This window comes from Rhipicephalus microplus, chromosome 2 (assembly GCF_043290135.1).
Source record: "Rhipicephalus microplus isolate Deutch F79 chromosome 2, USDA_Rmic, whole genome shotgun sequence".
In the NCBI taxonomy this organism is placed as follows: domain Eukaryota; kingdom Metazoa; phylum Arthropoda; class Arachnida; order Ixodida; family Ixodidae; genus Rhipicephalus; species Rhipicephalus microplus.
In genome coordinates, this window is record NC_134701.1 from 110449190 (window position 1) to 110466434 (window position 17245).

The window sequence follows — 17245 nt, forward strand, 5'->3', positions numbered from 1 at the left end:
CCCGATCAAATAAACTCTTATGTAATTACTGTAAAACTGGTTCTTTACGTGCTAAGGATAAAAACACAAATGTGAATGCGTGCTTAACTACGTTTTATAGTTTAAGGTGTTGGCGAACGCTGCAGAGCTGCCTAATGTCAAGGTGCAGCGAGTAGCTAAAGTAAATATAGTCAAGGGTGCAATAACTGCGGTTGTGTGAGTATCAGTGAGGCACTGAACGATGATAGGGACATATTTGTTTTGTCGTGGTGGTGAATAGCATGGCGTGTCAAGCTATTCACGTCCTCAATGACTGCGTTGTTGAAACCAATGAGCCACGCTGGAATTTCCAATAATGTTACTCGAGTTCTTCACTCACATCATGGCAAACGCAGACGCCTCCCGCCTCCATTTCCGAAGTTTACTACCGGCCCGTGTAGTCAGCTACTCATTATGTACACTCACAGCCCTAAGGGTGTGCTGGGAACTCTCTTTACGGGAGTAAACACTTTTTCCATGTTTCACTCTCTTTTCAGGAGTGCAGCAATATTTATGTTGCACAGAGAAGGTACATTCTTTCGACAGAATACCGGTACTTTGGCTGAACAAGAGTGAGCAAACTCTTTAGCAAGAGTACAGTCGCACTTCTGAATTAGAGTTCCTGCACCCTCTGTGCGAGTTGCACTACTCTCTCGCAGATTTTGCAGTCTTGTCTGGCTAGAGTGAATGAACTCCCTGCAATAGTAGAATAGCTCCTGCTGCTAGGACTAACATTAAAAAAAAACTCGAGCAGTTTTTACAATTCAAAAGCAGACATGCCACGGAAATTGCTTTGGAAGCTTACGTCAAATATAGAAAGCGGACATCAGCAGACACATTGTAATTATACAAAACATATCAAAACTGAACCATGGCTGCTGGATTGAGCAGCTATTATTCATATTTATGATGTCTGGCTCTTATCAAGTTCAGGTGGCGGAACATCTTTGTTACACAAATTTGAAAACGAAATGTACACCAAGCTTGTGCAAATATCTGGTGGTCGTTAGGTGTTTCGTAGGCATGCCGACCTTTATTTTAAACCAACATGATATATAAGGCCGCTTTCAATATTTAAGTTCATAATCAGATGTCATATCGGCTCAATGCGGTGAAGCTACTCATGTTCAAGTGTGGGAGTTGTGGCTAGGTACAAACACAAGCGAATGTAGACTCCAAGCGAATGTAGGTCTAGCTTACCGACCGTGTCCATCATACACGTCAGGGACACTTCCCGGTTTAATACTATGCGGTGTTGAGGAGAAAGAGTTGCTTTAGAGTACAGCCTTACTATCAATTACCTTAAATGAAGCATTGTTATCTGCATACTGTGTCTGCACAAGGAGCGATGAGCGTCAATGCGACACGTTTTGAGCCTGCGGCACAGCTCTCTCGGGCCGCTGTCGAAAGCCACCGGAAGCACTTGTCGGAACTTCGCAGACTCATATGCGAAAAAACAGGCTTGTCGTTGGGTGCACGGTGTCGTGACCGGCGCCTGGGCTCACCTTGGAGTGGCGTTCTCTTGGTTCCCAAACAAGTTACCGAATGGCTGCTGCCCTATGTCTGTAATGTATTGTTCTTTCTAGCCAAAAGGCGAGGTGTTGTGTCACCTGACGCCGTAAGCCGTTTCATGAGACGACGACAAGTGTTTACGCGGTAGCAACATCTTCCTTAATTGAGACAGTGGCGGCAGCCTCAAATCGCCCCGCCAATAGAGCGAGCAGGGCGATGAACCCTTTTGAGCTCGGTTACAGCGGCCCTTTTGATGTGTGCTCTTGTGAGCTAGGGATCCTTCGCGCAGTCGCATGCACACGGCAAGAAAGCCACGTCGGTGCCACGTTGCAGTGCAGTGACCACATCTCGATAGTGGACATTTTATCGGGGTTGATTTGGAAGTCACCCTCTCAAGTTGTGTGTGACACGTGATTGAACAGTGCATTTTGCGTGCGTTCTCAGATGTAGGAATCTCGGGAGAAAGTCCGCTTTAAAATGAGCCACCCGGCGAATTCGGGGAGAGCTCGTTATTTACAAGAGCTCGCCATGTACAGCATGTAAATAAAGCATCTGGTAAGATCACCTTCATCCTGCCTCGACACCTTCATTCCGGATCTCCGGTGCCTGCAAAAGCCGGTCGCAACAACTGAATGGCAACTTTAGGATAAGCCTCCGCGACAGAGAGAGACATGAACCGGAGTTCAGCTGAAAGCCCTAGACCTGTAATGTGGCGGAACCAACGCAGCGTACTACGACCTCACGATGTAGTGTGAGTGTTTGGCTTTGTGCTTGAAATATATCGAGTCTTTCAGCCTAAACCCATTAAAAGATAGATTTAACGAACGACTTCTAAGCCACTGTGGTTGTTATGTCAGCACAGAGCAGCACTGAATGATTAATTGATAAAGTAGTTTGAAGAGGAAAGCCCAAATAATTTAGTAAGAACACGTGTGAGTTTTTTGGAAGTTTTAAGGTTACGCTGTGGAAAAATTTGGGAATCAGGAAAAAGCTTAAGAGTGAAGAAGAAGCAAGGATAAGGTAGAAAGGTAAATTGGCCATGTGGGACTGATTGTGTCGTTATGCTTTTGGCTGCCGTTGTAGGATTTGCAGGGCTTCAATTTCTGTAGACCCATATTTGAAACTGGGGGGTTTAAGCTTTATCACAGCTGGGCCAAAGCAGAGCAGTCGCCATGGCCTTGATGAACTTCACGATAGATAACCTGCTAAACTTGTGTTGGGATCTCGACCCAAAATTTCACGGCAACATGCCTGCATCTCAACTGCGTGAAGTAATTCTCGAAAGCAGAAGTAACAAGGCCGATATCGAGCACTTCGGGAATATGTATTTAACGAAAAAGGAACAGAGAAAGCGAATAAAAGAGAGAGAGGAGTTGAAAAGAAAACAAGAAAAGTCAATACAGAGGGTACATAGAAAGTAAAAACATAAGAAGATGATGCAAGCGTTACACAAGGATATTTAAAGAATAGACCACAGGTTAGATACAAAAGAGTAGGGTGGCCAATTTGTAGAGGTGGAGCGCGAGAAGTGGGAGAAACAGTTTAGTGTGGTGCAATTCAAAGCGTAGCAAAGCCTAGCAGATGAGTAGGTAGCAGCAGGTTCAAGAATGAACCGAAGTTGATAGCAGCAAAAGAAGTTGCGCTTAGAGGGAAAGTCGCAGTGGGTGAGGGTGAAAGCAACGAGGTGCTGTGCCAGGGGCATTCTAGTGAAACAGCTAAGATAGTTGCAGACCAGCTCGCGCAGACACAAAGTTAGGGTTTCCCGATATTAGATCTCGCATGTGGAGTCCAAGGAGATTTCGACCCACTTGGCAAGAACACCAACCTAAGGCCAGCAGAGTATGAGAAAGCAGTGCAGAGTAGAGTAGTGGAGGACAGCTCCCAGGCATGTGAAATGTGTTCGCCTAATAGTATCGCAACGGTACAACCTGCATGCGGTGTCTAAGATGATTTCGACCCGCTATGCAGAAACACCGGATTTAATACAGAAGATGGAGCAATAGTAAAGATTTGTGAGTACAGTACAAATGTAAGCGGCTTCATGAAATGTGAGCTAGGTTTTTCGGAAAAAACAGCTGCAGTGTTACTAAATGCGTTAGGCTGTCTCCCAGCCTGAAGAGTGGGGAAAAGAATATTGGTACGCACATTTATTTATTTATTTATTTATTTATAAATACTGCGATCCTTCAGCTGAAAGATCATGGCAGGGTGGGAAAAAAATGTTCGAGAATCGGTACATACAAAAAAATAATGAAAACACAATAAATCGTACGATTTGAATATACAAGGCGAAGGTTCACAAACGCTTATTTCAACAAATTTTTCGAGTAACATAACACATAATAACGTAACACGTAGAATACGGGTTATAGACTAACACAATAATTACAATAAAACAAATAATACAATGCAATGTGTAGTGATGGTTTAGGCGATGCTGTTTTCAAACAATGACAGTTTCTTCTGTAAAACGACATCATTTGTCAGGCTATTCCAGTCATTAATAGTTCTAGGGAAGAACGAATACTTGTGGCAGTTAATCCGTGAAGGTAAAGGAGTTATCGTTTTACTATGTCGCTTGCGAGTTGCGTAACCGGAAGAATACCGAAGAATGCCTGCATTGTCAACATTTAAATGACCATTTATTAATTGATAGAAAAACTTAAGCCGGCAAGTGCGGTTTCTGTCCACAACGGGTTGCAGACCGCTTTTTACCAATAATTCAGATACGGATGTTCTACCGTAGGAGTTATAAATAAAACGTAAGCCCTTGTTCTGCACTTTTTCTAATTGATTAATGTTACGTTTAGTGAATGGATCCCATATTATTACAGCATATTCCAACATTGGACAAATGAGTGTTTTATATGCCAACATGCGTACAGACGGGGTAGAATATTTTAAGGATCGCTTTAGAAAAAAAAGTTTCCGTAGACATTTACCTGTAGTTATATCGACGTGTTTGTTCCAGTTTAGATCATTGGTTATCCATACTCCAAGGTACTTGTATTCTGCAACTTCTGTAAGATTGACGCTATTTGTGCCGTACTGATAACATAAAGGATTTTTCTTTAGTGTTATTTTCATATAAACAGTTTTGTTGTAATTAATTGACATTTGCCATTCCTGGCACCAAGAGACGACCTTGTTGAATTGATTATTGAGCCTTATCTGATCTCCAGCAGTTGATACCTTCGTGTATAATACACAATCATCAGCATAAAGCTTTACACTTACAGAAAGGTCATTCATTATATCATTTATATATAATAGAAAAAAAAGAGGTCCGAGGACCGAGCCCTGAGGTACGCCGGAATCCACAGGTAGTTTGCTGGAACAACTGTCATTAAATGAAACAAATTGTTGCCTGTTTTCAAGATACGCTCGTATCCATACTATAAGTTTCGGATTTTTCAAGATATATTGCAATTTATGAAGTAATTTTTTATGTGAAACTTTATCAAAGGCCTTTTGGAAGTCCATAAAAATGGCATCTAGCTGTTCACCTTCATTTAGTGCGGTAGCAAAATCATGGATGGTTTCAACCAGCTGTGTAGTGGTAGAATATCCACGTCTAAATCCATGCTGCGCTTTTGTTAGTACTTTGTGTTCATCAAGAAATGTAACAATCTGTTTGTGAATTATGTGCTCGAGAATTTTACAAGCTGTAGAGGTTAACGAAACTGGTCGATAATTCTTTATTTGAGTTTTATCACCTGCTTTGTGTAGAGGCTTAATTCGGGCAATCTTCCAGTCCTCAGGGAGTACACCTTCGTTCAAAGACCTAGTATATAACACACACAAATATTTCGCGCACCACTCTGCGTACCGTTTTAAGAAGGCATTCGGTATCTCATCTGGTCCAACAGATTTCTTAACATCCAGATTTAGCAATAAATTAAAGATACCCTCTTCAGAAATAGTGACATCTGATATTGGTGGTAGGTTCGCATCGAAAGGTGGGAGATGATTATTATCTTTTGTATAGACGCTGTTGAAATAGTTATTAAAGGCCGTACAGACAGCTTTTTCATCACTCTCTAATTTTCCATCTAAAAGAAATACATCGGTAGAGCACGTGCCCGGAGTGACCTCTTTCCAAAATTTTCTTGGACACGTTTTAATAAATGACGGCAATTTTTCGTTAAAATACTTTTCTTTGTCACGAAAAGATTTTTCTTTAATTTCTTCACGTATATTGCAAATAGTTGTTTTTAAATTAGGACTGTTAGCCTTGTTCGACCTTTTTTTTAACCGTTTCAACTTTCGCTTCAGCTGTAACGTCTCTCTTGTTATCCAGGGATTGTGATTCTCTACTTTCTTTGTAATTAAAGGGATAAAACGTTGCACACAATCTTCAATCATTCTCTTAAAGCAAAGCCACAGATCTTCAACGCTACGATTACTTACATTGAAATGATCATATTCAAAGGCCAGAACATCAATTATAGATTCATCATCTGCTTTTGAAAAATTGGGAAATTTCTTCACCATCCTCTGCTGACTAAGTTCAACTCCCTTTAGCTTTAGTACCACAGCCTTGTGATCCGATATGCCATTTGTGACGCTGCACAACATGCTTTCTTTTATATTGCCACTTACAAGATATATATCTAGGATAGATTTCGTCCCCTGATCTATTCTGGTAGGGTCGGTGACTATTTGCGTCAAATCATATTGAAACATGATATCGGATATTTGAGTATCCGCAGCTTGACATGGGTCTGATATAAACGTTTCCCAATTCATATTTGGCATATTAAAATCTCCCGCTATGATTAATTTATCTTCGGTTTTTACGTGACAATGAAGGTAATCCTTAAGCTTTGCGATAACATCAAGGGAAGCATTTGGTGGCCTGTAAACGACACCAAGAAGATATTTAATATTGCCAATATACACTTTACAGAAGATGCTTTCTATGTCTTGAACGTCTGGCATTTTTACGACACGTGTATTATTCCTAAAAAGAATAGCAACGCCCCCTCCCCTCCCATTTCGATCCTTACGGAACACTCTGTAATTTTTCGGCACAAACTCACTATCAAAAACATCATCTCGTAGCCATGTCTCAGTTAGTAATACAATATCTGGGTCATGTGCTAAAACCATGCCTTCCAACTTCTCAGCCTTATTAACAATACTGCGGCAATTTACATTTAACACCACTAAGCATCGTTCATCTAGTTTCCCCGAACCTTAATTTGGTTAGATAACTTATATCTTGTATTCTTATTATCATCCCAGCAAAAAAACTTTCCATCAATGCTTATTTTGTCAAAAACTAACTTCACTTTAGATCCACTTGCACGCTCGCGCGACGAACTTTGCCACAACTTTTTTCTGATATCACGTACACGAGCGGAAAAGTCTTCACTTATCGACAGCTCGGTGCCCTTCAGCTTGGAACACCTCTGCAGAATAGCTACCTTGTCTCGGTAATCGAGTATTTTTATAATTACTGGGCGTTTTTTGCCATTCTTTTTTCCCAATCTGTGACATCTTTCTATGCCCCTGACATTCACTCCCAGCTTTCCCTCAAACAAGTCCTTTTTTATTGTTTCAGTAAGGTCAGCAGTCGTTTCATTAGCTTCTTCCCCTAGGCCAAAAACAATCAAGTTATTTCGTCGACTTCTGTTCTCTAACTCGTCAATTTTTTTGACCGCGAATTCAAAGTCTTTCTCAAGCTGTGTTGCTCTTTGCTTTAAGTCGTTTACATCTGTTTTCAGTTCAATCAAAGGTTTTGTCTGTATTTCGACGGAACTCATCCTTTCAGTTAAGCTAGCAACTTCTTTTTCGATTTTTTCTTGTTTTGATAAGACACTGTTCATCATATCAGTGATGTGTTTTTGTCCTGAAAGAAGCTGCTGCAGTATTTCTTTATCTGAAGGGCCTGGGTTTGCTTCAATATCCCCGCAAACTAACAAATCCACGCCAAAAGCACAAATGCATGAAAAAAAGCTACCAAGTGGGCGTGGCAGCAACACCAAAAAGCGGTTTTCACTGCGGTAACATGGCGTAGGCAAGTAGGAACTAACCTGCACCACAAAGACGAATGGTTTGGTGAGCATTTCGCCCTGAGTGCCGCTGCCTGGCCCACTGAAGTTCGACGGAGGTACGTGGCTTCTTATAGCCGTTGGAAGGTCCGAGGTTGCTGACGTCACCGATGTTGGCGCATGCGTCGGAGTCGGGACTAAGGAAAGGGCGGCTTCTTCGATAAGACAACGGTGACCACGCAGCGGAATCTCGATGCCGTGAAGCTCCTTCCAGCCATGTGATGGGTCTGTCAAAACGGATTTATATTCAGCAGCTTCCTCACTGCGCACATCATTCTAACTGCGCTGGCCAGACGGCTAATGAAACCAGCATGAGTGCTGGAGTGCAAGAGGCGTCAACGGGAGACTCAGAAATGCAGCCCAAGAAGAGGCGTAGACGGAATAGGCGTCGTAGGGCCAGGAGGGCTACAAAAAGAAACCGCTTGAAGAAAGGCAGTAAACGCTTCAGTGTACAAAGCAAAACGAGGTCTTTCTCATCCACGCCGAAGATGTTTTGCATGCGTCCGAGCCAGCGGACAAAAAGAGAAATGAAAGCACATTGGATGAAATTCAAACAGAAAGAAAAGGACAGCCAGCCTTCTTTCGTTCCATCTACAGCATGTTTGAAGGAGTGCAGAAATTCAATGTCGTTGGCCCAAAAATTACCTGAGCTAAGGCGCGAACACAGGTCACCAGCGGAGAGCTTGGTGGGGTTCCGAGGCAAAGCGAATGGGTTTTGCCATTGTTGCATCTCCCGTTCGCCAAGAGAGAACCTCAGGGCGCCACTGCTGCGCATTCTGCTCAAAAAAGAGTGAGCCGTGAAGGTTCCGTAGATTGTCACTATCGGATTTGTTCTTAACGTGAGAGCGTTAGACAGCTCGTGTCGCAGAAATGTCGACGTCGGCGTCGGCCCTATTGGTTCTGAGCGAAAAGTCGTCCGTGAGCGAAAAAGCAAGTTACAGAGATCGCCGTGAGAGGCCGCTACTTATCGACGCGTGCACGTGCGATCACACTGAAGACACCAGGCATGCGAAGAAAAAAATAAGCACAAAGTCACGAGGCGCGGGCAACGTAGTTTCTTTGCCCCTGCCACCCCTTCCTGCTTAGCTTCCAGTGCTTTTATCGGCACTACAGAACAGATAGTCGAATTACAGCATGCTGCAAACCTTTGTAACTCGACTCTGACTGGACGAATTTTTAAAATTTTTGCGGTGTTCAATTCGTCAAGCAACAAGCTCTTCTGGTGAATTTATTCCATGGTTACTTGAAAAACGGTGTTACTTGCAGCTTTCTGGGACAACACACCACGTGAATTCCATCCAGTGAAACGAGTCTCCTTAACGCATTTTGTTCGACAGGTGTCACGATGAAAGCGAGCCCATTCAGCGATTTGTAGGCGCATTTGGGAGGCCTGAAACTACTTCTGAAAAGGTCGGGATAGTGCAGCTATCGCCGCTAAAAACACACAAGAACTTTCAAACAACTCTGAAATTGGACAACTATGTCCATTTAGCGGAAAACATATCGTGTCTTTCCAGAGGAGTTGATCAAGCAAACAGCAAACGCCAGATAATGTTCTGCAATATCTGAGACATTGTGAGACTTTTTATGACCTCCCACATGGCGAACGCGCGGCGTGTGTCTTGGAGGCCATGTGGCTCTTGCTTTATATAAAAACATGTATGCACCAGTCGCGCGCACGCGGTGGTACAATCTTCTGTGTGCGTGTGTGCGTGCGTGCATGTGTGTACGTAACAAAACATAATAATAAGTATGCACTTAGCGGTTGAATAGCGCACTAGGGGCCGAAATTCGCTATCACCATCAACTTTTAAAGGCGAAGTTTAAATCTGCGCCACTTTTTTGTATTTTGCTTTGAAGTTTTGTTTGCACTGTTCAAGCTCGTTTTGGACATTTGAATGTGTTTCCCAAATAACTCTGTTGCTATAGATAGTGTTTAAGTAACGTATCTAATATTCGTTTCATTTTTAAGTGCTGTTTGTTTTTCTTTAAAAATAAGCACGTTGCGGTTGCCTCCTGCCTCCTCCATCTTCCTGCCTAAAGCTGTCAGTCTACAAGGTGTTAACAATGAAACCACTGTGCACACAAGGTTGAGAATAAATTGCCTGGTTGTCCAGCACACTAACAACCAATTATGTACTGTGTCTAGCTTTTAAATATACCTTCGAATGTAAGAAACACCGGTGCCTGACAACGTGCTGGCATCGACAAAGAGCATGTTAGGTATGCCATGACGTAGCACAACTGTGTGCTTTACAGTTAAACATCACTGTCCTAAAAGTTGTCCTTGAATTTCCTTCGAAGGAGCATGGTATTCGTTGTGAAGGCTTGCCGTATAAAAGCAGTCACTGGAAAAACAAGACCTTTATAGCTTTATTTTGATTTCTAATAATCCACGTTTATTGATATCTTACAAACCGATCTAAAAATTACGAAAAGTCTTTTAAAAATTCAACATTTCTGGTACAGGCCATCACATAAGTAATAAACACCGAATAATGATTCTGATACAAGTGGCACGTTATTTTTTCCTTTAGTACTTCCCTGAAGAAAAGCTATTTTATATTGTGGATCCCATCATAGTACATGAAAAACAGCAAAGCAGGGAGAAATTGTTAATGTATTTGTGGGCAAAACACTATATTGTAAGACGTCTTTATTGAACCACCATGATTAACCCACTGTCAAGCAAGGGCTCCAGGTTTCACTTTTCGTCGTTCAATATTAGCATAAAGTGCTAGGTTGGTTATTTTACTTAAAAAAATTGCGGCAGAATAGTGACTCAGTTGTATCTCTCCGTGTTACTCTGAGAAGTTTTGATGCTATCTAGCTTTAAATGGTATGGAAGTGCAAGCAGTGGGACAAAACAATGGCATGTTGGGACAATGACTTACGTTGCTCCAACATGACGCCAGTTCAGAGTGTTTTTCTGACGTAATCTCGACCTCCCACATGACCCATACTACGTACACTCCAAACTTCGATACTAGTGTACAAGAGATGACCACGACAGCACTGGTAGATAGATAGATTGATAGATAGATAGATTGATAGATAGATAGATAGATAGATAGATAGATAGATAGATAGATAGATAGATAGATAGATAGATAGATAGATAGATAGATAGATAGATAGATAGATAGAAGGATTGATGGATGGATGGATGGATGGATGGATGGATGGATGGATGGATGGATGGACGGACGGACAAATGGACGGAAGAATGAATAAATAAAACTTTGTAAGTAGGTGTGGCCCTATCGGGGTTTTCTAGAGGCTAATATACTCGGCTGCTTACCCGCAAATCAAGAGTTGAATCCCGGCAGCGGTGGCTGCATTTTTGACGGAAGTGAATATGCTGTAGACGTGTGTACTTCGATAGGGGTGCACATTAAAGCGCCTCAGGTAGTAGAAATTTCTGGAGCCTTCTAATGCGACGTCCCTCATAATCATGTGGTTGTTTTGGAATGTAAAATCTTACATTTTAATCAATCAAAACTTTCTAGGTGTTCTTGTTTCACTAGAAAGTACAAAACTTAGAATAAAAGAAGTTCAGCCACATTGAAAAGGCCAAAAATAAGCTTGCGCTAGTCCGAGGTGGTGATCTTCGTTTTTTTTAATGCGAAAATGAAAGTTAATCGGCCTTAGGTAAAATATCAATCGACATTTAGAGCACCGTGTATAACAACATAAATGAAAATCTGTTTCATCGATTCGAATTCAGTGGTAATACTGAGCAGTGTTGAAGGCGAAACTGTTTAAAATACATTTAAATCTTATTATCTTGAACGAACGGCACCCGAATAGGAATAAAAAACTGCGACATAACCACCAAACAACCTTAAGTGGGACTATATTAGGTTTCGCCACATGAGGTGCATATTATAAATTTTTACATTTCACTACATGATGGTATTGCTGGATTAAAGATTTAAAACAAAGAAAACTCTCCTTTTCTCGTCATTTAGCTTTGAAGTAAAGGATTATTTCTTGCACAAAACCTGCTAACAGAATTTTCATGGACTAACAGGATAAGCTTCTTGTTGGGAGTCTCATAGAGTTAGGAATTGAAAAAGAAAGAAAAACCAAAGAAATAAACAGCTTCCTACATTCTTCTGCACACAATTTTTGGGAGTAATTTCACACAAGATGTAAGGCCTACTTTCCGCGTTCCTAATATTATTTTTTGGCACATTGCTTGCACAAGGAGCAACCCACAAAAATGTTATCAGTCATAAAGTTACCGCAGAATAGAGCAATGCATTTATTTCTTTTGTGGAACCGCTTACTGAAGCTTTTCAGCACTGACATGGCCCTATAGAGCTTGGAAAAAGCCACAGTTATTTTTTCTCCTTTTGCTTTTCTTGTTTTTTTTCGCTCACACACGTAACAGAAGAATGCGGTTCTTTTTTTTACCATCACAAAGCTAGATACACAAAATGTACAAGGCATTCGTCAGTTATTTGGTAGAAAATAGGATTTTCGAAAACTTTTCCATCAGTTCTTGCTTTTGATAGCAACCAAAAGCTTGAGTTCTGGTAAATGTTTCTGGCGGCCCAGAAGACCCGTTTTATTTCTGGAGAGCACTTCGAACACGCAACGGTAAAGTTTTCTTGTTCACACACACCACATTCTATCTTCGAGGCTACATCGGAAACTATGTAATATACTCTGAAACCGTGCGCTGTTTGCCCCACTGCAAAATATGTCGCATATTTAGAGGAAATTGCCATACCGTGATTGTTGGTTTCTACTTTATTTCTGCGATGTACTGGCAACGAGGATGAATCAAATTTTCGTTGTTTGAAATATTTTGCTCGATTGCTCAGGTACTGTTCATACGAAGTATAAAGACCACGGTGACTTCAAAATGGAAAATACCTATCTTTCAAGGCTTCCGCTCCTATGGACCAATACATAACATGAATAAACCTCATTAACGTCAGCTTGGCTTCCCCTATGAAGTTGTGTTGATAGGTAGCTTCAAAATACTGGTTTTATGCGTAAATGTAATGAGGTTGGTCGTTGCTTGTGCTGTGTGTATCAAAATGCAAACGAGTTGCCCCCATTAGGGGATTTCAAATACAGTTTGGTTACAAAATTTCTTGGGGTACATTTAATAGCCAGCTTCTTGTTAATAAATCAAGCTGCTAACACCGTTTATCTTCCCATTCGTTAACAGACACTAACCATATTGAAAAAGAGCTGACACTTTTTGTTCATCAGAGCCTCAGCACTCCTACATCTCGCAAAACATGTTTCTTCTATATCTCGCTGATTGGGTTAATTCATGAATTGTAATTACAAGTGCTTTTCACACAACGAACCTCCATTGAAAGTATTTTGATGTCGGCGCTTATGAAACATACTATCTGAATATTATGCTGACAGCAACTACAATCATTTATTACAATTCTTCCACTTCAGTGGTTAAACCATTGCACGGTAACTCGGTTAGCACTAAAGAGGTGCCAATTTTGCACTATGCTATATCGCAGTGGATAAAAGGGTACATGCGGTGCCGCATCACACGAAGGTGCACGAATAGCAAAGCCTAAATAATTCCTTACAGAACTACGGCAAGCTATAGTATGGATTCACGTGACGAATACGAACCTTCACGTTGCCGATGATGCTCTGTGCCCGCAAAAACTAGGCCACCTCGTGTGGGCACTATGTGAGTTTTTGCACAATATATACTCTGTGGCGTAGACGCACATCCGCATTGACCTCTGTCGAATATTGGCTGCGGTGATCGCCTGCTAACCTTAAGGTCGCGTGTACGATCCCGTCCGTTGCAGTCGCACTGCGACGGAGGGGAAATGTTAAGAGCCAGAAAAACAGCAGACAGAAAAAACTTCCGGGGCCCTCCTTTAAGGCCCCTCCTAATCATATCAATGTTTTGGAACGCAAAACATAAAATATTGTAGTCAAAATTATATCCACAAGTTGCGTGTTAAAAGACGAGACGAGGCTTGCTTGAACAGGTATCACAATTCCACATATTCGAATTTCACGAATCAATTTCAAAATGAAACCTCTATAACCTAGATATTATTTCCCTTTACGCTTAACCACAAAGCAGCAAATTACGTTCTGCAAGTATATCCTACGAATATGAATTGAACCCTGTTAGCGTCAAAGCAAACTTTGTACGGGTGCTGAATGCTTTCCACGCGTTTACAAACAAAAAATACAAATGCTGTTGAGTAAACATAAGTCACCACAAAAGCGGTGCCTACTAATAACAATATCGTAACAATAAAAACGTAAATGATTCGAATCACTGTGAATACATGCTGTTCGGGACGTGCTCTTACGCTTTCTACAAATCTGAGCAGCCGCAATTCCGACACAGCGGCTGCATTGGCTGATGCTCTTTATAGTACGAGTTGGCCCAAGTAGCATAGTCGTTGAAATTGTGGACTTGCCTTAGCGCTGGGTTAATCAGTGGCCCAGACAGCAAAAAGGAGGAAAACTTCGTTAAAAGCCAACCGAGAAGGACCTTCCTGTTCTGGCCGCAGCAATTGCCGCAAAGCCCATCAGCCATTTGCACGCGCATGAATAAATGTTGACGCTGTCGACCTAATAGCGGCTTACTCATTTGCGCGATGCAAGCGTAAGTATGACGACAACTTTTATGACCCGTGAGGCCAGGAAATGTAGGATTTCTGAAGAAGTTTAGATTGTGGGAATGTGTGACACTTTGAAGTTGGGCGCCCGCCTGTAACCCCTGGAGAACTGCGGCTCCTCGGGTAAGTAGAAAAAATGTGTCGCTTAGAAAACGGGCCTTACGCGGGGTGAATTGTGAAAATGCACCACAATAACTTGGTACTCAAGCACAGGCCACAATCTGACCTTCATGGGCAATGAGTGGTGATTCTGGTTACAAGCCACTACGAGGATGCATTTCGAAAGGGCGTCTACGCCATACGTGTGTAAAGAAATAAATAAGTAAGAAAACTGTACTGTGAATCTGGGGGTTTCTAAACGTCGATTACAATGCACAGAAGCTACAAAATTTTTAATTTATTGTATTGTAGTAGAAATAAAAGCCACAAAAAAAGCTTGGATTAGTGATAGCCGCGATTATCGTAATTCGTGACTATTTTAACATGTGATCGCCACTCAAGAGAAAGAGGAATTTCATAAAGAAGAGGGAAAAACAAACAGACGTAATTTTCTACCTTTCGTTATGGGGACACTGCTCAACGCCTTCAGGGATAGGGAAGAGGGATGTCAAGTCGACAGAAAGAAATGGAAGCGATATCTGGAAGCGGTGAGTCGATGACAGGAGAGTATCTTTTTAGTCCAAGCAGTAAAGGACCAAGCAAGGCGTTCGTCCATACGAGATCATTGTCTGCAGGAGCCGCAATCTCGAGAGAGGCTCACCGGTCTGGTATGCTGCCCTCTGCACGAAAAAGAACATCATCCAGAGTTGTGACATGTAACAGTTGTAACAGTGTAACAGTTGTAAAGCGACCGAGCAGGTGGTAGCGGTGCAGCATCTCACATCGTTCCCCGGTGAGGGCACGGTCGAAACAAATTGTGAACTTCCGCGTTGCTTCGGCACGCAGAGCATGAAGAGTGACCCGTGGCGTAAAACGGCTATTCGGTCTAGTTGGTTGGTTTTCTTGTTAATTCGGCCTGCGGCGCAAGTACGGCCATGCTAGAAGAAAAGCGTACGAAAGGCGTAAAAAAGGCGAGAAACAGAAGGAAAAGAGGTGTTGCTGAAAGAATTCATGTTTTTTTCTCTTTGACTTCCGTTTCTCACGTGCCATACGCTTTTCTTCGAAAACTTTCATGCTTGCACTGCAACCGACATTACCATGACGCATTGCTCACATGCGTGCAGCAGGCTGGGCGCTGCCGTTCCGCGGACGGAGCAGCAGCCACCTCTGCCATCTCTTGAGGTGAGTATAGGGTAAGGATGGATCACCACTTGAAACCGGCTTGTGACGGTGAGCCATTGGTAGCAGCTGCCGCAGGCATTGTCGGGAGTATTCCAACAGGGCTACCATTGCGGCCGCGTCGGCTTCGTCATTCTCAGCTATTCTACTGTGGTAGGGAAGCCAGTCAAGGGACACTTGCACTCCACTAGCTCTGATGGCGCTTAGCTTGGCGTGCAGCAGCGCCACAGTGAGCTCAGGTTTTAGCAGTGGTAAGCAGCGCTTTGCAGGCCTTGTCGGGAGTTGCAGAGGCTTTCCATGGCCAGCTACAGTGTTCTAGTAGCAGGGCAGTCACCTGCCAAAAAAAGGCCAGCCCATTCAGCTGCCGGGGAGCTGGCGTGGAAGGTAAAGGGGCACAAGAAGGTGGTCGAAGACGTTGGTATCGCATAGGCAGTCACGACTGAGCTGCGGCTGTCCCGAACAGATCCATTCATATCAGCAGAAGGTGGCCTGTTGGCTGTTGTGGATTTTCGCCACAGCTCACAGCACCCGTGTCTTGAACAGAAACGTTCTCTGAACAAAGCTTTGTAATGTAACGCTTTCACAACACAATCACGCGTGCACGACAATAATGTTTTTTCCTACAAAATCTGTGCAGCAGTTGACCGTAAGTCCAGAAAAATGTCGTCTTTTTCCAGCTAGCGTACCATGGCCGAAGCTCTTCTTCTTCAGCAGTGTTCAACATGCACGTGTGTTGTGAAAGTGGACGTTCAATGTCCGAAGCAGTAACCAAGATACTGCCTCGAAGCCAGATACATTGTTAGGAAACGCCCTTGTCGCTCCTGTGAGTCACGAACTTTCAGCCCTTCATGCGTGCTGCACTCAGAGTATTGTCTGGATTACCTGGGTAGCAGCGAAACGTGACCGAATCACAGAGTTTGGTGTCACAAAACAATACTTATGCTTAACGGTGCCAGTATACAAGTCATGTTATATGGCTTTACGATAACATGAGTTTAGAATTAAGAGCTATTAGTGTACTCTGTTCTTTACTGCTTTCGAGCGATGCGGTTTGTTGCTCGTCCCTTGCCGTCGTATGAAGAACTAGTCCATTAACCCTGTCGTAATTTTTTTTTCACTTTTGCATTGACCAATCAAGGTGCTTCACACGTTTGGTATCGTAGACTACTATCTCTAAAATTAGCCGTGCAGCCGCGCTTCTTTATGTTTTCGTCTATGCAGCTCTTTATCCGTAGATACTGGTAAGTTCAAGGAAGCGTTAATGGGGCAGTAAAAACAATGTTAAGAGTAGGAGGCGCAGTGTTCCACGAATTTTTCTCAGTCTGGATAAACGAACGTACACTGCACCAAAAATATGAAGTGACAAAAAATATGTAGCCATGGAGACCAACAAAGTAAAGTGAGAGGATACTGTTAATAGCGGAAAATTTATAGGCTAATAAAAGAGCATCTTTTTTTAAAAATAAATATATGTAAGGAGAGGTTGCCACCTCTACTTACATATATTTATTTAAAAAAAGATCATCTTGCTGACCGCAAAGACAAGTCGCTGTAAGTTTATTTTTTTTTACTTGAAAGAAAGTTTCAAAAGCCTATGACAACTTAGCTTTGGCGTTCAGTTGTTACGTCGAACCGTCCTTGAATCTACAGTGAAAAAGCTTTGTCCACTTGCTCAAATATGCTGCATCCGCGCTACTACTTCGTTTAGGTTTCATTCTCGAATATTTCATTTACTTACACCGACAG